This window comes from Macaca thibetana, chromosome 6 (genome assembly GCF_024542745.1).
Source record: "Macaca thibetana thibetana isolate TM-01 chromosome 6, ASM2454274v1, whole genome shotgun sequence".
Lineage (NCBI taxonomy): Eukaryota > Metazoa > Chordata > Mammalia > Primates > Cercopithecidae > Macaca > Macaca thibetana.
This window is the reverse complement of record NC_065583.1, coordinates 87,282,890-87,306,668: the sequence shown is the minus strand read 5'-3', so window position 1 is coordinate 87,306,668 and position 23,779 is coordinate 87,282,890. Positions and strand designations below refer to the sequence as shown.

The 23,779-nt window shown below is 36.5% G+C and overlaps 1 protein-coding gene and 1 long non-coding RNA gene across 13 annotated transcripts in view; one reads left to right on the top strand and one right to left on the bottom strand.

Annotated features, from left to right (window-relative positions):
• Positions 1-23,779, bottom strand: part of KIAA0825 (KIAA0825 ortholog) — a 475,219-nt gene that overhangs the window by 65,834 nt on the left and 385,606 nt on the right. The window lies entirely within an intron of this gene.
• The window catches only part of LOC126956967 (uncharacterized), a 246,048-nt gene that overhangs the window by 106,748 nt on the left and 115,521 nt on the right, over positions 1-23,779 (top strand). Inside the window, exon 4 of one of the 3 annotated variants that reach the window (XR_007726619.1) lies at positions 11,476-11,533. This is a non-coding gene — a long non-coding RNA (uncharacterized LOC126956967). Of the gene's footprint in view, positions 1-2,475; positions 2,784-11,475; positions 14,002-23,779 lie in introns of those variants that run through there. The other 2 variants (XR_007726617.1, XR_007726618.1) reach the window with 2 other exon arrangements.

The following is a 23,779-nucleotide window of genomic DNA, read 5'->3' as shown; positions in this document are numbered from 1 at the left end:
TTCCTTCCTATGACATTTACCTTATTCAGCTTTGGGGTCTTATTATTTGTATGCTTATCTCCTCTCTATCTTTGTGCTTTTGCACTGGCTATGGCTAAGCTTTATGCATATTAAATATTCCATAAAGAGCTCATAAAGGTCCCCAAACTTTTTGGCACTAGGGACTGGTTTTGTAGAAGACAGTTTTTCCACAGATGGGGGCAGGGAGGAGAGACAGTTTTGGAAGGATTCAAGGGCATTACATTTATTGGCACTTTATTTCTATTATTATTACATTGTAATATATAATGTATATACATGTATATATTATTACGTGTAATATATACAATGACAGATCATCAAACATTAGATTCTTATAGGGAGTGTGCAATCTAGATCCCTCGCATGCACAGTTCACAATAGGGTTCACATTCCTATGATAATCTAATGTTGCCGCTGATCTGACAGGAGGTGCAGCTCAGCTTCACTTGCCCACCACTCACCTCCTGCTGTGCAGCCTGGTCCCCGACAGTCCATGGACCAGTACCATCTGTGGTCTGGGGGCTGGAGACCCCTGAGCTTTTTTGAACAGATTATAAAAAATATATCCCATGTTCACAATATTTAAATACAGTTATGTACTGCTTAACAATGAGGATACGATCTAAGAAATGCATTGTTAGGCAACTTCATCAATGAACATCATATAGAGTGGACTTACACAAACCTAGGTGGTAGAGCCTACTACACACCTAGGCTATATAGTATAGCGTGTTGCTCCCAGGCTACAAATCTGCACAGCAAGTTACTGTACTAGAATACTATAGGTCATTATAACACACTGGTACTTGTGTGTCTAAACATATCTATACATAGAAAAGGAGTAAAAATACCATATGAAAGACAATGGTGCACCTTTACAGGGCACTTACCATGAATAGGGCTTGCAGGACTAGAAGTTGCACTGGTGAGCCAGTGAGTGAGTGATGAATGAATGTAATGGCCTAGGACATTACCGTACGCTACTGTAGAACTTACAAACACTCCACACTTAGGCTACACTACATTTATTAAAACTAGTTTTTTCAATAATAAATTAACCTTAGCTTACTGTATTTCTTTACCTTTATAAATGTTTACATTGTTAAACTTTTGACTCTTGTGATAGCATTTAGCTTAAAACGCAAATACATTGTATAGCTGTGCAAAACATTCTTTCTCCATATCCTTATTCTATAAGCTTTTTTCCTATTTTAAAAACATTTTATTTTTTATTTCTGAATTTTTTTTGTTAAAAACTAAGATTGAAACACACACATTATCTGAAGCCAACATAGGGTCAGAATCATCAGTGTCACAGTCTTCCACTTCTACGTCTTACCCCACTGAAGTCTTTTGGGGCAATAACACACATGGGGCTGTCATCTCCCGTGACAATGCTGCCTTCTACAGTATCTCCTGAAGGACTCACCTGAGGCTGTTTTACAGTTAACATTATTTTAATAAGTAGAAGGATTACACTATAACAATAAAAGTATACAGAAGGAAATATATAAACCAGTAACATAGTCATTTGTTAATATTATCAAGTATTATTTACTATACATAATTTTATGTGCTATACTGCACTTTTATATGACAGGCAGCACAGATTTGTTTATACCAGCATCAACACAAACATGTGAATAAGGTGTTGCACTACCACTTTACGGCAGCTATGATATCACTAGGCAATAGGAGTTTTTCAGCTCCATTATAATCTTATGGATTATATAAACAGCATATATAAACTTATATGCTGTTCATTGTTTACTGAAACATCATTATGTTGCAAATGACTATATAGAGACAATTAACTAAACAAATGCTGTGAATCCTGATTCAGATTCCATACATTAAGAATTTGTGATAAAACACTTGATCTGGTTCTTTTATACATTCCATGTACATGGTGAGCCAATTTAAGAGGATAAACTGCACTAAAGGTCTTAGAACTATTTTATTATGGGACTGAAAACTACTAATATTAACCTATTTTAGCCATCACAGCAGACTTGGAAACATGTATGCATTAGGATGACCTAGAGTTTAGACTCCTCAGTAACCACTGATTCTTATTTGTGATGTTTTACATGTCCCTTCAAATTTGATTGTTTCTCTAATTTTGTAATAGAAACATTCAAGCCAGGTTGTCAGAATTCTTATCATTCATTTTCTCTCTTCCAAGAGTGTTAAGTGTTGCATTTCATTTTCATCAAAAGAGGATGCTAGTCCTCCACAGACTACCAGGTGTGACTCTAAGAATCCCTCTTTGTGGCCTCAGGGGTAAAGCCTGCCAGGATTCCAGAAAGAGCTGGAGTTAGGGTGACCAGGAGCAGGAAGCGGCCAACTTTCATCCGCCTCTAGGAGCTGCCCCTTGACAAGTCATTCCTGTTCAATCCACAAAGCTTTACAGACTCCAAGTAAATGATGTGTATTTCTACGGTGTCCTTACAGATGGCTACAAGTTCCACCAAACCATGCCTGTGAAGGTTACTTCTGTAAAATCAGACATGGCCAATATATGCATCCGGACCCTCCTTCAGCTGTCCAAGGTCAAGAGGTCCTCAGCCAAGACAATTACAAGATATGGTCTCCTGAGTCTGAGTCTTCACAGGAACCTGCCCCAAGAGGCAAGAATGAGGGGATGTTTTGTGAGGAATTTCCTGAAAATCAAGGAGTAAGACCCAGAGGACAGGGGCAGTCTCTGCTCATTCTCCAGCCATGAGTCCACTCTGTCACAAAACAGGCCTGAACTCATTTCCTTTGCTGCCTGAGCTTTCAAGATTTCAAGATCATGGAAAACCTAAGTAGTCCCTGGGAATGAGGCATTTATGTCCTTATTCTTTGGTAAGTTCCTATTATTGAAGGAACAAATACAGAGGTCTCTGTCTTTATCTCCCTCCCCAAAGAACCTTGTCTTGTCTTTGGTGAAATCTACTTTTTCTCTCAGTAAGACTCTATGTAAGAGTTAGGAAGTTAGGATGTTTGTGACTTGTTAGACACTGCATCAAGGCCCATTTTTTTCTCACCCACACCTTTGCCCTCTAGTTCCAGGCAAAACAATGAAGTGCATAATTTGCCCCTATGATCTTACTTCTTCACTGTCATTTAGTAGTCTCCCTTCCTTTATCTCTCAGGGCACCCCTTGGCTACACGGGTCTACTTGTAATAAAATATTTCAGAGTTGAAAGGAACCTTAAAAATCACCGATTATAACCACTAAACAGCTTCTCCTGAAATCCTAGTCCAACTTGCCCATACTGAAAGCTAACTGTTTTAGTTAATCAGATAAAAGAATCCATGCCAATAGCCTGTAAGAGAAGATTAAAGGAGATTCTTGGGCCTTTCTCTCCTCTCCCAGGCAACCAACATATATTTTAATTGCAATTCACTGGAGATAATGTTTCATTCAATATTTCAGGTAAGGAGAGAAGAAAAGAAGAGGAGAGAGGATGGTATAATGAAAGGATCAAGGAGTGCTGTTATTTTTTGAGCAAGTGAGACCATTTGTTTATTCTATACATAGGCTTTGACTCCATTTATTATTTTGAACAATCAAGAAAAATAGCTTTCTTGATGGTGGCAGAAGAGTGATATAGAAAAAGCTTTATTGATGGTGGCAGAAGAGTGATGTAGAAAAAGAGCAAGGATTTAAGAAGCAAGAATGTTGTTCTCAAAATTGAAACCTAACCTAGAAAATCACATTTGTGACCAATGATTAGAATGTCACTATGTATTTCTTTGCAAAGATACTCTCTTGCATAATTAGCCCTTAACAATAATAAAAGCAGGCATCTTCGAATTTATTTTTATATATGATGGTATATGGAAACAAGTTATACTTTATTCATGCATATGCCAGATACTCCTCATTTCTAAATTGTCAATGTTTTTATTGGTAAAAATCATATATATTAAAGCTACATTTTTGTTGTATATATTTAATATATACAATATGATGCTCTGATATACATTGTGAAGTGATTACTATAGTCAAGCAAATTAACATATCCATCAACTCGCACAGTTACCCTTTTGTATGTGTGGCAAGAGCATCTAAATTCTACTTTCTTAGCAAAAAATCCCAAATACAATACAATATTAACTGTAGTCCTCATGTTGTACTTAGATCTAGACTTGTTCATCCTACATAACTACAACTTTTTATCCTTTGACCTACATCTCCACGTTGCCTCCCTAATTACCTCTTCCAAAAAATTACCTTTTTGTCCAAACAATGCTTTACCTTTTTGTTGTTGCTGTTGCTTTTAACTTTCAAAAGTTAATTTCACATTTCATTTTTACCATGTTACAATCCTGTGAGATGGATGGCACTACTAATAAAGAAACAGCTAAAGAGGCACAATGAGACTTATCCAAGTTCCAGAGTTAGTCAGGGACTAACTAATTATCTGTGGTGCCATATATGAGCACGTGTCTCCTGGGTCCCATATCTGGGCTCCCTTTAGCCCAAAAATATAGCCCAAAAATGAAGTCTACTTCACGTAGACTATATACCTTTTTGTGGGCTCTCATTTGGGTCCTGATGATGGTCTTCACAGAACAGAAACTAATTGCAAAATAATCTGTTACCTGTTCTCATCAGTGTGCCACATATTCTTCCCCTACAGGAAACAGAAGCCACAAGTGCAACTGTCATGTTAATCACTTGACAAACATTTTCCAAGTGACATGAATATGTTAACTCCACTTCCATACAGTGTTTTAAGTATTCCTATGATGTACAAATATGCTAAATCTATCGAAGGCTGTTCTGGTGATCCAGAAAGTATTATAAAAGGAACAAGGGAAATGATATTTTCTCTTTCAGGAGGCATTAAAGATGTCTTCTTTAATAATTATTACAATAAAGATTCTCTAACAACATATGCTAGGCAATAATTTTTGTCTTATAGAAATATGAATGTTTTCTAATGGAAGACATTTAAAATGCCTCAGTTGAAGATTAATTCAAAGAAAAGCCCTCTTTGGGATTCATCACAACATCTATAAGGTGGCATCATTTTTCCGGTATTCTTTTACTCTATCCTCTGCATTCGAAAGAGTGTATGTCCAACCTATAATTATTTTCTGCTAATTAGAGTAATTCATGGTTAATTATTCAAAATGATTTCTTTTCAAAATCAACTCCATTTCTTTTTCTTTCTTTCTTTCTTTTTTTTTCTTTTGAGATAGAGTCTCGCTCTGTCACCCAGGCTAGAGTGCAGTGGCGCAATCTCGGCTCACTGTAACCTCCACCTCTGGGGTTGGAGTGATTCTCCTGCTTCAGCCTCCTGAGTAGCTGGGATTACAGCCACCCACCACCATGCCTGGCTAATTTTTGTATTTTTAATAAAATTTTGTATTTTTAATAAAGATACATGTTGGCCAGGCTGGTCTCAAACTCCTGACCTCAAGTGATTGGCCCGCCGTGGCCTCCCAAAGTGCTGGGATTACAGGTGTGAGCCACCGTGCTTGGTCCATCAACTCCATTTCTTGCCATGACATTAAAAAAAAGATACCGATAAAATATTATCAGAATGAAAATTTCTGTCAGGGGAGAATATACTTTTTACTTTCCTTAAATAGCACTAGAATCTTTCTTCACTAGGAAAGGTCCTATGAATTCCTACTTCAATTCATTTGGACTAGAGAAGGGCAAACTGAATCATGAGGTGATAACTATAAATGTTTTTGCTAATAATTAAGGATTAGTTGTATTGAGTATATAGGAGTAAGTAATTTTACTATTAATATATTCTTAAAGAAGAGTTATAAAGCAATAAGACCTAACAATGGCTAAGGGCTAACAGTAAACACAGTAGCTTGGGACCCTGGATGTCTTAAGACGTACACTGACTAGACAGTGTCTCTTTGTGGGCTCTCATTTGGGTACTGCTGATGGCTAAATCTCCCTTTTTGTCCTAATCTTGATCCCTCTTTTCAAAAAGCAGCTTCTTTCTTCTTTTATCTTCCTAGGAAAGTCCTGGGCCTTCATCTGTCTCTAAATTAAGAACATGCTTGCCTGCATCCTGACACTTTCCCCATTCTGACCTCACTTACTTCTCCACTTTGTTCTATTCTGATTGTCATAAGAGACCCAACTATCCCTCCTAAGAGGGTGAGGTGCTCCTCTGCCTAAATTTTTCTTAGGTAATAGCCTCAATATGCATCTGCTCTGCACGGCCAAATTTTCTACATACATTTATTGAGTACCTTCAGTGTGCAAGACCTAAAGTTATATAATCTCCTAAAATGAAGTAAGTTGAAATGCCAATTGTGTGTGACACAAGGAATTCCATTGGATTAAAATGAACAGAGGAGAATAAAGTTATCGATGCATAAATTTAAGAGTAAAAAAAGGATTATTAAATTAGAAATGACATCTACTTCTAGATTCAGAAGACAAAGGAGAAAGTTATAAGTCTTGGAAATACTGAAATTATTGCTAAAATAAACTGCTTCCGGTTTGACCAGGACTAAACAATGTCTTGTTCTTCATATTTAATGAAAACTTTTCAACTTAGTTTATTTGTTCTTCCCCCCTGTTATGGACTAAATGTTTGTGTCACTGCAAAATTCATATAGTGAAGTCCTAATGCCAACGTAATGGTTAGGAGGTGGGGCCTTTCGGAATTAATTATTCATAAAGTTGGAGCCCTCATGAATGGGATTAATACCCTAATAAGAAGAAATATGAGTTTGCTGTCTCTGCTCCGCTTTCTGCCATATAAGGATACAAAGAGATGCCATCCATCTGCAATCCAGGAAGCTGACCCTTAGCAGACAATTGATCTGCTGACACTTTGATCTTGGACTTCCCAGCCTCCTCAGCTGTGAGAAATAGCTGTTTATTGTTTAAGCCACCCCAACTATGGTAATTTGTTATAGCTGCCTGAACTAAGACATTCTCCCATTGGGAATACAGCTCAACTTTTATAACAAAAATTGGTTTTAAAATCCCTTCCTTACACCTTACATAAAAATTAACTCAAGATGGATTAAAGACTTAAATGTAAGACCTAAAACCATAACAACCCTAGAAGAAAACCTAGGCAATACCATTCAAGACATAGGCATGGGCAAAGACTTCATGACTAAAACACCAAAAGCAATGGCAACAAAAGCCCAGATTGACAAATGGGATCTAATTAAACTAAAGAGCTTCTGCACAGCAAAAGAAACTATCATCAGAGTGCATAGGCAACCTACAGAATGGGAGAAAATTTTTACAATCTACCCATCTGACAAAGGGCTAATATCCAGAATCTACAAAGAACTCAAACAAATTTACAAGAACAAAACAAACAGCCCCATCAAAAAGTGGGTAAAGGATATGAACAGACACTTCTCAGAAGAAGACACTTATGTAGCCAACAGACATATGAAAAAATGCTCATCATCACTGGTCAGTAGAGAAATGCAAATCAAAACCACAATGAGATACCATCTCACGCTAGTTAGAATGGTGATCATTAAAAAGTCAGGAAACAACAGATGCTGGAGAGGATGTGGAGAAATAGGAACACTTTTACACTGTTGGTAGGAGTGTAAATTAGTTCAACCACTGTGGAAGACAGTGTGGCGATTCCTCAAGGATCTAGAACTAGAAATACCATTTGACCCAGCAATCCCATTACTGCGTATATACCCAAAGGATTATAAATCATTCTACTATAAAGACATATGCACATGTATGTTTATTGCAGCATTATTCACAATAGCAAAGACTTGGAACCAACCAAAATGTCCATCAGTGATAGACTGGATTAAGAAAATGTGGCACATATACACCATGGAATACTATGCAGCCATAAAAAAGGATTAGTTGATGTCCTTTGCAGGGACATGGATGAAGCTGGAAACCATCATTCTCAGCAAACTATCACAAGGACAAAAAACCAAACACTGCATGTTCTCACTCATAGGTGGGAGTTGAACAATGAGAACACATGGACACAGGGAGGGAAACATCATACACTGGGGCCTGTAGGGGGGTTGAGGGCTATGAGAGGGATAACATTAGAGGAAATACCTAATGCAAATGATGGGTGCAGCAAACCAGCATGGCACATGTATACATATGTAACAAACTTGCACATTGTGCACATGTACCCTAGAACTTAAAGTATAATAATAAAAAAGTTTTTAAATTTTTCAACATTTAGATTTTCACAGTAACTGTGACAGAAACTAGAAGAAAAAAAAAGGATCTAGTTAAGTGTGTCTTAGTCCATTTATGAAATAAACCTTTATTCTTTTCTGATTTGAGGAATATGTAAATTCTACTGGCTATTTTTGAGACTTTGACATCAGGATTTCATTTCAATGCTATCATCTCTTGCTTTTTTGGTAACTTAGAGTACTTTAAATTAACATTGTTTTATCAGAGTAATACATGCACATAGCTTTAAAAGTCTAAATAATACATAATGGAAAACATGTCATTTTCTCACCCTTCCCCATACCTCAAAGGCAACAAGTATGCACAAAGATCTGTTTCTTCTGATATTTAACTCCATATTTCTAAATAGTCTTCTAATATTTCTATCTCTTGACTCATCACTTTTAGATATTGATTATTTGCCATAGTGTAGCCACTTTTAACCATGAGGGGAAGACACCTCAGTATTACCAAGGACTCAGGCTTCCTTCCACTTCCTGTTCCTCCATTCTTAGTGTATGAGTCTTAGCTCCACGCTCATGATTAGCTGCTTTTCCAGAAGCTCTGCTCAGCAGGTTCTACCCACATCTCATTGGCCAGAACTAAGTCACATGACTACATCTAGACACAATGGAGTTTGGAAAAATCAGCACTTCAGGTTTTCAGTCCCTACCCTAAAGAACTCGAAGGAAAAGAGGGTTGTGAATGGCTTTTAGGTATCAGTCCACTGTCTGCCACAGTAATCATCCATGAGTTTTTCAAATGCTCTCAGCAGATCTGTTAAAAGCCTATCATATTTTCTGAGTGTTTCAGTACATCAACGAATATATCAGAATGCTTTTCAGTATGTTCTGTGTCATGGCACACATTGAAAATAATATTTTTATGGTTCTTTGTGAGAAATGAGAGGATGGAATTAAAGGCCTGAGGCCACTGGCCTGGGACTCTGACCATTCCAGGCCCCACCCAGACATTCCAAGGATGAGAGAACCAGTTTCCCCACATTTGTAACCCATTCACAGCTCTGGTCTTTTGGAACTTGGAGATTTCCTGTGACCTTTAATCCAGACTGTCTAGACCTACAACACAGTCATCATGCTGGGAGTTTCCTGTGCTTCCCTCCTATGTTAGATTTCCTGCTTTCTGGATCTTCCTCTTTCTTGGTTTGCTCCATTATTTTGCCAATGCAATATTCTAGTACTTTCCTTTAAAACGTGTTTATAAGAGGTAAATATTTTGAATCCTTGTATGTGTGAAAATGTCTCTATCATGCTCTCTGAATTTTGAAAGCAAGTCTTTTGGTTTTCAATGTTGCTTTTGAGGTGAGCAATGGTATTCTGATTCCCAGTGCTCTCTATTTAGCCTGCTTCTTCTTCTCGTGTGGATTTTAAGATCTTCTCTTTATCCCCAGAGAGTTATAAATGTCCATGATGATGTACATTGGTATGAGTCTCTTTTTATGTATTTTACAAAGAACTTGGTGAATCCTTTTAATATGGAACTGGTCCATATTGATTTTTTTTTTTTTTAATGTTAGATCTTTGGTAATCTTTCTGACAATTTTTTCTGTTCTCTCTTTTTTTTTTTTTTTTTTTTTTTTTTTTTTTTTTTTTTTTTTTTTTTTTTTTTGAAGGAGGGACTCCTATTATTTGGGCATTAGGAAGACATCTTTAATTGTTATAGGTTCCTATATTTTCTACATTTTTTCTTTTTGCCTTATTTTCTAGCAGAACTTCTCAACATTATCTTTCAAACTGCTATAGAATATTTTAATTTCTTGTTTTCTTATAGGTCATTTTTTATTAGTGCCTTGTTCTTGTTATAAGAATCCAATAGCTATTCTTAATTCTCTGAGAATATTTATTATAGATTTTCTCCAGTTTTCTTCTGCCATCTAATGCAGGTGTATCTTTAGATCAGATCATTAGATCTCTAGATCATTAGTGATAATGTGTCTCTAATTCCTGTGGGTTCTTTTTTTTCTATTTCTCTCTTTTGATTTATCTTATTCATGTTAGAGATTTGCCTCAAGCATGTAGGCAATCTAGGTAATTCTAGGCTATCTATTCATATTTAAATCCAAATCCCTAAAGAACTCTTTGGAAGATGTGTGTTCGTGGGTATGCATGAAGGAGGTGGGGCTGTCAATTGAGGGGTTTCACTGGAGCTGGAGTTTTTGTTTGAGGACTTCCAAATTTTAGTATTTGAGGCTCTTGTCTCTAGGGCTGTTTAGTTTCTTCAGAAAACAATCTCCCACTTGAAAGGTAAGTTACTGGCAGGTAACCATTCTAAGGACAGGAGGGGCAGATTTTCATTTCTTCTCATGTTTTCAGATCCATTAATCACTCTCAACCTAGAGTGTTCTTAATTGAATTAGTTTTAGAAATAAGTCTTCTATCTCCTATGGAGGAGGAAATTGTGTATTCAGAAACTTCCAACTTTCTACTATTCTGCCTTCCAAGATAGCCAGTGCTTCTGAGTCTGGAGTCTTTCTGGAATTCTGTTGGGTGAATCCACCTACTTCGTAAGATTCTCTTTTGCAGATACGTAAGTTATAAGCTCCACTTTTTCACTTGTTTTATGTTTTTCAAATTCCTGATGTCTCTCAACATTGTTGTCTTCTCTCCCATTCATTTTGTCTTTATAGGTTTATGTTTTCAAAAAATACCATTTCTGTTATTTTTGTGAAGTCTCAGAAGATTCTGTCATGTCTAACAGTCTGCCATATTTAACAAACAGTTCTCAATGAACTTTAAAGATTATTTAAATAAAAGCAAAGATATGTATGGGCTCCTTAGTTTCTTTTAAAGCCATGTAAACCTACTGAGCTCAGTGAAACATTTAGGAAGCATGGACAAAGCTAGGCACTGTGCCACTCACACACATCAAATCTTCCTCACCTCCTTCCCAATATTTTCACTGTTACATGCAACATAAAATGTTACTGTTTTACTCTTTCTGGAATTAGTTTAGATTAGTTTAAATTGTTGTAGCCTCCAAATAGATATTGATGCCATGAAGCCACAGGTGTTCAGAAGATAGGGATAATGAGATGGAAGATGGGCCAATGAAAAATCTTGACAGTTTCCCTTTAGAAATAAAGCTAGGAAAGAACACATGTCTTCCCTTCACCCCATAGAAAGTTTTCCCATGAAAAATTCTCAAATTTTTCCATTCAGGATGTTGTAGTAACTGCTGCTATGAGGAAAGACTGCATAATTTTTATTTCTTTAAAAGGAGGAACTGTAAAAAGTTCATAACATTAATCAGTGTTGTATGTATCTCAACAGGGTGTCAAGATACATCTTGGTGTTGAATGAAGTTGTTCCATATGGGTTCATTTCTCAGGTAAATATCAGAATAATTTTATGTGGGCAGTATACTGATATGTCCTCAAACACCTGTCACCATTAATACATAATACCCTTTTTGTGTTTGAAGAAGACATTCGATATCTTCGATATTTGGGAGATAATCTGAAATACTGCACCCTGTTTATTAGGAAGGTAGTTTCTTTCCAACGTGAATCGAACAGTTACTAAAAAGACATTTGCATTACTTTGCTTTCTGTAGTTCACTAGGTACATAAAGAAGTAAGTTCACTAGGTACATAAAAAAGGCTGAAGGTAATAATGGAAAATTTTTTTATCTAGCTATCTGGAAAAATGCTTTCTTATGTAACTATGAACATTGTTCATGATCTTTGGTTTGTATTTTTGGTTTAAATATTGAAAATATTAATGTTCTAATAATTATATATCTGGATGGATGTTCAAAGAGCTAAAGAATTTTTATCATGACATTATTTAGACAAAATATTAGCGACTAAGTAAATGTCCAGTTATAGATTATTCAAATAATATATTTTGGGACATCCATTCCATGAAATAATTTGTGGACATTTAACATGATAATGTAGAACGACAACTTTCAGATGGAATGTGTTAACACTTGTTTATCTGGTTAGAGATATAACTAACATGTTGGGAACTGTGTATAACTGGAAGCCTATCGTATCTGTACTACAACCCGATTGTCCAAATCTGAGCACACCCTTTGAATTTTTTATATGTTGCTTTGGGGAAGAAAATAGAGAACTCTTATGAAAATAATGTTTAATGATATGGCAAGTAATACAGAATAACTAAAGACAGAAGAAAATGAGCTGGATTGCCAACTCATGGCAGCTACACAGAACTGTAAGCATTCATTTAAGAAGGTACATTAGGTATCAGACAAATGGTCAAAGAAGTTTACCACTAGTACAAATATTAAAGAACATAAATTGTTTGAAAGCAGAGAATTGTCTAACTTGCAGCGCAGTTATTTTTCCATATATACCTTTGTGAGGCTATATTTTCTCAAGTGTTATTTCAGTTGTTGGCCTTGGAATTTGTTTCCCTTTTCTTCCTTTGTTACTTTAAAGGAATTAAGGTCAGCTGATGTATTTTTACTCTCCACATTTGAATTTGAGGCAGAACAATTCCCATGGAGGATTCTTGTGGAACTTCATTTTAGTTATGTTTTAATAAAGTCTTATTTGTATTGACTTCTGGGGCAGCATGGCATTCCCTAACTGATAAACTACTTGGGTTTACTTTTTTATGGAGGGATTTTAATTTAATATGATAGATTCGACTGTTGTTTTTCAGGTTTTATATGCATGCCTGGAAGCCTTTTAATAACTTGCAATAACAAACAAAATGAATGTGACTTTTAGGGTAGACACTTTTGTAATTGATATTTTTTATCAACTCAGGATGTTTATTTGTTTTGTCAAAAAATGAAGTGCATTTTTTTCATCCTTGGGGAATAAAAAGTAATGGAATTATAATTTACTAAAAAGTTGTGAGAAAGATCCCATAGTTGCAATGAAAAAAATTCATACAGATATATTTCTTGCTCTCTAGACATAAGATTCTTGCATAACTCACAAAAAGTACAAGATTTTTTTCCCTTATCTTAATAAATTCATTTGCCTTCCTGTATAAAGTAGTTAGGGATCAAGGAGTAATAGAATATTTTTAAAATATATTAACAGGAAGTAATTAAAGTTTGCATGGACTAAAATACTGCATAGGAAATTATATTATTTTAATTTTAAAAATTATACAGTTTTTAGTACTGAAGAATGGGATTTTGGACACAGAAGTGATTTTGATAAGTAACAGAATTCTGCCGAAGGCCACATAAGAGGCATAAACAAGGAACATAAAAATAGAGAATCTACAAATTAGCATGTTATAATTACTCTCTTGCATAGCATTTAAGGACATCTTTGAAAAGATCCAATGTCCTCAGCAACTGTATCTAACTAGCATGTACTATAACTCAAATTGACATGATTCCTAAAGAGAAGCGTCGGGACAACTCTTCTATAGTGATGAGGCATTACTGAACAATGTTTTTGGTTGATAAACAGTAATAGAAATTTGGGATTAAAATGGCCTTTTCAAAGGAGTAGGTCACTCCGATGAAAATAATAGGTACCTAAGTTTATCTCTCATTTCTTGATATTGAGCCTGTTTGTGCATTATTCAACTTGACACTTCAAGGATCCTTAATTTTTATGAAGATGTTAGCATGCTGGTAACATTTTTGAAATACCTATATTTTTTAAAGCCTGTATCTTACTTTTCCCCAAGACCGAATATACGTTGTCATGAATGTTACAAGGCTGATGAAATACTGAGTTATGGGAGTAGTGGTTGCAGCAAGGGTTGCATGGTGAAGAGGAGGCGAAGGAATATGAGGATTTCAACAAGTTGCTACAGTGAATAGTGCTTTGTCTCAGCCCTCTAGAAACAAAAGTGATAGCTGGTATTTATTAAGATCTGCTGATAACTTGGAGAAATAAAATTCCTGAGTTTCAGTTTATTTGTAACTTATGGCTCAGTGATTTTATTTCTGCAAGTTCTTTCTATATATACATATAGGCTTACCTGTTTTATTGTGCTTTGTTTTATTGTGCTCCACAGATATGGCATTTTGTTTTTTTCTAATGACTTGAAGGTTTGTGGCAACCTTGCATCAAGTAATTTTATTGACACCATTTTTCCAACAGCATGTGTTCACTTCGTATCTCTGTACCACATGTTGGTAATTGGCGATATTCAAAACTTTTCCATTATTATCATAATATGTATTAAAGTGATCTATGACCAGTGGCCTTTGGTGTTTGTATTGGGCCATTCTTCCATTGCTATAAAAAATTCCTGAGACTGGATAATTTATAAAGAAAAGTGGTTTAGTTGGCTCATGGTGCTGCAGGCTTTACAGGAAGCATGATGCTAGCATCTGCTTGGCTTCTGGTGAAGCCTCATGGAGTTGTCAATCATAGCAGAAGTGAAGGGGGAACAGGCACATCACATGAAAAAGGCAGGAGTGAGGTGAGGGAGAGATGCTATACACTTAAATGACCAGATCTTGTGTGAACTCAGAATGAGAGCTCACTTATCACCAATGGGATGGCCCAACGAATTCATGAGGGATCCACGCCCATGATCCAAACACCTCCCACCAGCCTCACCCCCAACAACGGGGATTACAATTCAACATGAGATCTGGGTTGGGACAAATATCCAAACTATATCAATGTTACTATTGTAATTGTTTTGCAGTGGCATCAACTGCGCCCACAGAAGATGGTGAACTTATTTGATAAATGTTATATGTGTTTTCTGGCTGCTCCACCAATCAACTGTTCCCCTGTCTTTCTCCCTCCCCTTGGGCCTCCCTCTTTCCTCAGGTTAAAAAAAAAAAAACCAGATTGAAATAGGCCCATTAATAACCTTACAATTGTGCCTTAGTGTACAAGTGAAAGGAAGAGCTGCACATCTCTCACTTTAAATCAAAAGCTAGAAATGATTAAACTTAGTGAGGGAGCATATCAAAAGCCAAGATAGGCCAAAAGCCAGGCCTCTTGCATCAGGCAGCCAGGTTGTGAATGCAAAGGAAACATTTTTTAAAAAATTAAAAGTGCTACTCTAGTGAACACACGAATGATAAGAAAGTGAAATCATCTTATTGCTGATATGGAAAAGGTTTTACAGTCAGGTAGAAGATCAAACCACCACCAACATTCCCTTAAACCAAATCTTTGTCCAGAGCAAGACCCTAACTGTCTTCAATTCAGTGAAGGCTGACAGGGGTGAGGAAGTGTCAAAAGAAAAGTTTGAAGGTAGGAGAACTTGGTTCATGAGGTTTAAGGAAAGAAGCTGTTTCTACGGCATAAAAGTGCAAGGTGAAGCAGGAAGTACTAATGGAGAAGCTGCAGTGAGTTATTCAAAGGATCAAGCTAAGATCATTGAAGAAGGTGGCTACACTAAGCAGCAAATTTTCAAAGCAGATGAAACAGCCTTCTGTTGAAAGAAGATGCCATTTAGGAAATACATAGTTAGAGAGGTGAAGTCAATGTCTTACTCCAAAGCTTCAAAGGACAGGTTGATTCTTTTTTTATGGCTAATGCAGCTGATGAGTTTAAATTGAAGCCTATATTCATTTACCATTCCAAAATCCTAGGGCCCTTAAGAATTACGCTAAATCTCCTGTGCTTGTGCTCTATAAATGGAATAATAAAACTTGAATCATGGGATATCTGTTTATTGCATGGTTTACTGAATATTTTAAACCCACTGTTGAGACCTACTGCTCAGAAAAAAAGATTCTTTTCGAACTATTACTGCTGCTTGACAATGTACCTGGTCATCAAGAGCTCTAATGGAGATGTACAAGGAGATTTATGTTGTTTTTATTCCTGCTAACACAACATCCATTCTGTAGCCCATGGAACAAGAAGTAGTTTCAACTTTTAAGTCTCATTATTTAAGAAATACATTTGAAAGACTATAGCTGCCAAAGATAGTGATTCCTCTGATGGACCCGGGAAAAGTCACTTGAAATCCTTCTGGAAAGGATTCATCAATCTAGATGCCAATAGGAACATTTGTGACTTGTGGGAGGAGGTCAAAATATCAACAATGAACAGGAGTTTAGAAGAAATTGATTCCAACTCTTTCAGATGTTTAAGACTTCACTGGAGGAAGTAACTGCAGAAGTGATGGAAACAGCAAGAGAACTAGAATTAAAAGCAGAGCCTGAAGGTATGACTGAATTGCTGCAATCTCACGATAAAGCTTGAAAAGATGAGGAGTTGGTTCTTATGAATGAGCACAGAAAGTGGTTTCTTGATATGGAATCTATTCTTGGTGAAGGTGGTTTAAACACTTGAAATGACAACAAAGGATTTAGAATATTTGATAAATTTAGCTGAGAAGGCAGTGGCAGGGTTTGAGAGGATTAAGTTCAATTTTGAAAGAAGTTCTACTGTAGGTAAAATGCTGTCAAACAGCATCGCATTCTACAGAGAAGTCTTTTGTAAAAGGAAGTCAATTGATGTGGCAAACTTCATTGTTCTCCTATTTAAGAAATTGCCATAGTCACCCCAACCTTCAGCAACCACCAATCTGACTAGTTAGCAGCTGTCAACTTCGAGACAAGACTCTACACCAGCAAAATGATTATGTCTTGCTGAAGGCCCAGATGCTCCTTACTATTTTAAAGCAATGAATTATTTTTAAATTAAATATGTACATTGTTTTTCAGACATAATGCTATCGCATATTTAATAGACTACAGTATAGTGTAAATGTAACTGTTATGTGCACTGGAAAAACTTTCTGTGACTCAATTTATTGAAATATTCACTTTATTGTGGTGCTCTGGGACCAAACTGACAATATCTCTGAAGTATGCCTAAATAGGCTATATATATATATATGTGTGTGTGTGTGTGTGTGTGTATGTGTGTGTGTAAGTTCTCTTTATGTATAGGTGATGCGGATCTCACAGATTATTGTGAGGATAAAATTATATAATATATGCAAAAGCCATACCAAGTTAAACTGTGCAAAAGTATTCAAGGCTTACAATCCATAGGTATACTTTCATAAACTGAGCTACGCTGAAAAATCTTGCAGGATTTTTGTCTTCTTCATGTGATGGGCACACTAAAGAGAAAATGTTGTGTCATAAAAATGGAGTAAGATGAAAAGAAACACTGCTTAATGTAGATGTCATCTACATCATCTGAGACTCTTGGGATGTCATACATTGCAAAGCAGGCAAAGGGGGAACAACTACAAAGTCTGCAATGAGGGTGCAAGCTCTGTGTGTTTGAGGAAAGAAAACAAGCCAGCAAGGTAAAAGTGAAAGATGAAGTTGAGGGAGCCCTCCCGTAACATGCCAAGATATTCTTATCACTTTCCTCTAAACACCCCTGGCATTTTCTCTCTTACTCACTTGGTTTCTAAGTGTATAATCTTGTATCATCCCACTTCAGTTGGTAGTATACAGTTTTTACCACAGGCTCTTTGATGGACTCCATATCTTGGACTCTATATCTTAAGGCTCCTTATGCTCTTCACAGCACTCAGTGAAATGCTTTGCACGTAATAGGTTCACAACAAGTAGTATTATAATTGTTGATGAAGCCCAATTATATAAACTATTTTTCCTAGCAAAACAGAATAAACTTGAGACCTGCAAAAGTGAATGTCCTAAGTAGGAGGTGGCCCTGTAGATTAGCTCAGTCTAACAGTGGTGAGTAGTTTGAAAATAGAGTGTTTGAGTCTTCTGTATTCACTGGATTTCATTTAATGTCAATATCTAATAGAGCTCATTATGTGGCTGAAACTCATTAAAAGTTTGCTGAAATTCATCAAATGGCACACGTAAGATTTGTACATTTCATGATATGCAGATTTCTCCTCAGAAGAAAAAAAGAACTGTAAATAAATTTTGCCCTCTAGTTAATGATAAGCACACTGAAGGATTTCTGGAAAAATATAACGATGGCTGTAACCGACTTTGAAATGCATCAAAAAAGTATATGGATTGATGGATGGGTGGCAATATGGACAGGTATATGCAAAGGCAAGTGTAGCAAAATGGTAGATCAAGATGATGGGTGTTCAGGTATTCATTGTAAAGTTATTTCAACTTTTCTATAGGTTTGAATTTTTTATAATATGGGGGAAAGTCAGTTGAAATTGATAACTGAAAATTTCTATTAACAAAATGATTCAGTTTATAGGCAATGTGCTCTCAGTTTTATACATCTGAGCTTTCAGAAAATCTTCTGATTCTTATATAAATCCAAGATATGGTCTGTTAATTTATGATTTTGAAAAGTACCCAAGGAAGTATTGTAATCAATTCAACTTATTGCCTTCATAATTTAAGAGTTTTGGTTATGTTCACTTAGGTTTTTCCAATCATGGCTGTGTCCCTGATAAAACTTTCTAATCTATAGTGAAAAACTGTAGTCATTTGTGATGGTTAATGATAATCGATTTTTAATAATCCATATTACTTACTGAATAGTACATCCTTACCTTAGCATTTCACCACGAGCGAAGCCAAAAAGTACAATCAACAGAATATATCAATACTCCCTCCCTGTCTGTCTCTCTCTGCCTGCATTTCCATGTTTGTCTTCCCCCATTTCTTTCTTTTTCCTGAGACAGAGAAATTACATAGCTTAGGTAAGCATGACATTTAAATGGGAGGGAATATGATCAACATTAGTGCAGACTAAAATTCTATAACTAGATTTATCTTCTTTTAGAATGAAATCTCTAAGAAGCTGCAGCACATTTGTGCCACTGTGTAACATAAAGTTTAACAATTTCTCTCAATTTGCAGAACTTTTGGTTTCTACCTTTATCATCTAAGTTCTGAACAGTTTATTTTAATGTATTCCTTTTGTGTATGATAAGTTGTTCTTTAGTTTTTCTGTTAAAACAACAGAATGCACTCTCACATTAACACTTTTGTAACCTAGGAAAAGTGAATGGAATGCCTGTCTGAAGTATACTTCTAACTTTCGTTTTGTATTCCTGACAATTTGTATCTTTGAAGGAGACTTGGAGTGACAGCACTATAGTATCCCTGCTTCATCGGGGCCAATTTAGAGAAAATCTTTGAAATCAGTGGAAGTTCTAAGTTTTGAAAAGGTCTACACAGGTGTCAATAAATATGAGAAATGGGCTCAGAGTTTTGTGTAAATGAATAGGTTGCATGTATTTTAAAGCAGTCTTACGGGAACACATTGAGAGATCTGGCATTCTTAAAATCAAACATATGTCATATCAACATTCCTAGTACAAAGTATTTTGTTACTGTTTCTGCACTCTAAATAGCCCTGTGTAAAGGCACATCATTGAACCAAAGCATATGGAGGCAGCTATTCAGTTATGCTGAGCTATGCTGCAATATCTTTTTGCTACTGCCTTACTCACCTATTTCTACACATTTACCAATGGAAATTTCTGCTCTAGAAATTATACCGTGGCAAAGAGAAAAGTAAATACATGAGGTCTGATTCCATTTCTCAAGGCATATCAATATGAAACAGTGCTATTGTCTGTTTCCTGCAACTGCTGAATCAAGAAAACATATGCACCTATGCCTTAAGGAAGCAGTAACTCTTTAAACTGCCCTTTTTATTTACAATTACTTAATTACTTTATTTTGCCAAAAATAAAGGTCATTAAAATCATCTTGAAGCTTGACTTAAATTTCAGAAGTAGCCTGCAAATAGTTGTACAGTCTTTACCTATGTTCCATTTAACACATTTAATAGATGTAAAAGCTCACAAGTGATGATATAAAGGATAGTTTACGCTTGCAATGCATTTTTGTCCAATTAATAGATTGCCTGTGTGTTGCATATTTTGCATGACAAAAGAGCAGAATATTAAACTGCCATTCATAATGAAAATGCACTTTGCAAATTAAAAGTGCCGAAACAGAAATTTTTCACCCTGTTTAGGAAATAAACAGTCCTTAACCAATTAAACTGCATTGTAATAATTCTATGATTTATTGCAAGTTGTTTAACTTTCAAAACTCGGCTAACCCATATTAAGGTCACAATCCATCATGTCTTGCTTGGAAAGCCAGCAAATAATGGCTGTTGTATTAGCTGCTTTTGATGATAGTATGAAAGAAGTATTAGCACTTGTCAACAAAACTGCTTACAACATAACATTAGCATGCATGGGCTGCTGTACCTATTTATTATTCTGGCAGCTTCACACATATTGTTACAAGCTTATAAAACATTTTGTCGGGTGGAAACCGAATGTACACTGTTTGGTTTTCTGATAGACTGGCAGCATAAATGTCTGGGCTGACTTAGTTTAGTTTAAGTGTAAATAGAGACACAAATTCTTCAACCTGTTCTCTTATTGATACTGAAAAGTGCTGAATTATTCAGCATCCAACTCTTCTGTTTGTGTCTATCACAGTTATCAATTACCCATCAGTCTTCTTGTCAAAACAGAATGGATTAATCTGGCTGAAAATAAGACAAATAAATGGATACTATAACAGGGGTGTGGGGTTGCCAGACTGTCAAAGGGAAATCCAGGCGCACTGACATTTGCCGTCAAAAATGGGATCTCTGGCTTAAGTGAGCAAATGATTCCCTTTTGCGAGCCAAGAATGCACTTAGCTCACCGTAAGTAAATTAATCTGCCTTCTTCAACTGCTAATGCATTAGCACTGAGGTAGTAGTTCCATTGCCGAAATTCTTTCATGTTTCAATAATTTTGGTCATTGCTATTGTTTCTCACAGGAAAGGCAGATACATTCAGACACTTTATCTTGGTAAATAAAAGGTTGCCTGGTAAATAAATGAACCCATTTAACAACGAAGTTGTTGCTGATAGTTTTGTGCCACTTCATAGCTCTCAGCTGATGTGACACCAAGTAACTCTTTGCACAGATGGCTGGTGGAATCCATCCAGCATCTGCAAAGTCCATCCCTGTTTTCTTTCCCAAACATTTTATTTGGAAATCTTGTTTGGCAGACTTCCTGAGACTCTGCCTGGCTGTTCAAAGTACATATTTCCAATCTATCTCATTTGGCCCTTCTAGAAAAAAAGAACCAGCAAAGTGCCTTCTGATTTGGCACAAAAATTTCAGCCACAGACTGAAGCAAGTTTTAGGTTCCTGGCCAAAAATTTACAAGAATTTTATCTTAGATGCTTCCATACTGGACTGTTTTACATAGTCATCATTAACATCTGAAGTCTTCACATCACGACAGGATCAAAGCCTCCCAATCTGTATCATCTGATAGCTTCACTTTGCCAAAAGTTCCCTCTTGTTCTTATTTTCCCAGACATTTTGTGTAGTAACGATTGCAGACACTGTTCTTACTGTGGGGTGGTGAGTAATTTAAGGACAGCTACCTGCTGGAAAATGGTTCCATTCACTTGATGATGAATGAACAGATTACTTTAGAATGAATCATCATCTTTTTTCCTTTTCCAATAGATTGTGTAAAGAATCTTAAGCATTTAAAAATAAAAAAACTCTTCCTACATTTGGGGAGTTTCAAAGAGGTTATACTAAATATTGAATTCTAGGTACAACTTCTGCTGTCCTCTTAAAGACTTAGACAGACTGGAAATTTCCATCTCACATTCCCAGAACATTACCTCAAATTTCTCCTCAATGTAAATCAGGTTCCCAGAACTTCAACATTAAAAAGAAATGCACTAATTGGTCCAGTCACAATTTACTTTTGCTAAATCTCATTTGCTTTGTATATAATCCCAAGGTTACTTCATAGAAGCACTGCTTGAAATAAGGCAGTGTTTTTATTATCAGTAGATTGTTTTACTTTATCTCTCTCTCCTTCTTCCTTTTTAAAGCAAATAACTCACTTATATAGAAAGGTAGCGTTCTACAAAATTTTGCATGGTCTAAAAGTGTTTTCAAAGTTTTAATTTTTTTCTAAAATTAAGTCTTTGCCACACTAGAAACTAAGTTGATTGACAGGTGTGTATAAAGAACTTGTTTCCAAATTCCAGATGTCATTTCCCACTCTTGAGGAACATTTCAAAGTATATGGTTGCCATTTCAGATTCAACTTGTCCCAGTCTAAACATTTTCTCTCTCTGGTTCCCTTTTTCCAAAATCCCAATCAGTTACTAAATTCTGCAGTCTGCCTTTATAATATCTCTTCTGTTATTCTCCTTTCCATTACCACCATCAGCATGCTTTCATTCCACGCTGATTCATTTGGATATTCATGCATGCACCAGCTCACTTATTCAACAATTATTTGAGAACCTAATGTGAGTGGTCTCTCTGCCTCTAGCCCTTCTAGCATTCTTCCCACCCCAGCCCTCAGCCCTCATTCTGAAATGCCCTCCACCCATCATACCCATTTTTAAATATCAGTTCAAATGACATCTCCTTGTACATTTTTCTTTCCTTGCTTCCTTCTTTCCTTCCTTCCTTCCGTCCTTCCTCCCTCCCTTCCTTCCTTCCTTCCTTCCTTCCTTCCTTCCTTCCTTCCTTCCTTCCTTCCTTCCTTCCTTCCTTCTGTCTCATCTCTTCTCTTCTCTTCTCTTCTCTTCTCTTCTCTTCTCTTCTCTTCTCTTCTCTCGTCTTGCTCTGTTGCCCAGGCACTCCAGCCTGGGCAACAGAGCAGAGTGCAGTGCTGCCATCTCAGCTCACTGCAACCTCTGCCTCCAGGGTTCAAGCGATTCTCCTGCCTGAGCCACCCAAGTAGCTGGGATTAGAGGTGCCTGCCACTATGCCTGCCTAATTTTTGTATTTTTAGTAGAGATGAGGTTTTGATATGTTGTCTGGTCTCAAACTCCTGACCTCAAGTGATCCACCTGCCTTGGCCTCTCAAAGTGCTGGAATTACAGGTATGAGCCACCTGCCTGGCCCCTTGTACATTTTTCTTATTGTCTCACTCATATGGAATTTTTTAGTTCTTCAAGTCTGTTGAGCATTTTTCTGTTTCCTTTATCATAACTTGGTAGAAATCCTGTTTCTGACACTTACTGGCTGTGTGGCTGTGGGCAAGTTATAGAAACAATAGAAACCTCAGTTTCTCCTGTAAGACCTGAGATATTATCACCCCATGGGTTGTGAGTGTTAAATGAGCTAATGCATGTAAAATACTTAGAACAATGCCTGGCACAGTGAATGTTCATCAAATTCTTGCTTGTTATGTTAATGCACACAGTAGGACTTGGAAATATATGTGTTTTAACCTTTGTGGGTTGAGAGGTAACAACCATAATTGCCTTTGGTAAAGGAGCTTAAAACTATACTTATGATCCTGGGTGGCAGGCCTTGCAGGGTATAGCATCCTGGCCTGAACAGTCTGGAGCCATGCTGTTTGGCTTCATATCCTGGCCTTTACCATTTGCTAGCTTTGTTTAAGTGGGACGGAAGGCAGCTGAAAGTTTCTGTATCTTGTAGGTAGTTGTTAAGATTAACTGAAAGTAAAATGCTTAGTAGAGTGCCTGGCCCATAGCAAGACTTCCGTAAGTATAGCTATCATTACACTAGAAGAGTTCCAAAATGTTCCTTGATCTGATTTTATGTGGTGAAAAAGGACTAGTTAAATGAATGCACAATTCCCTGAATTACTGTCACTTCTCCTAGGTCCATAAAATCTTAAAGACAGTGTTTCCAAGAGTTTACACTCATTTTCTGGCCTTGTGTCTTCCCTCATACTCATCCTTCCCTTCCCTGCCCCACACATCTAGGAACATCCTC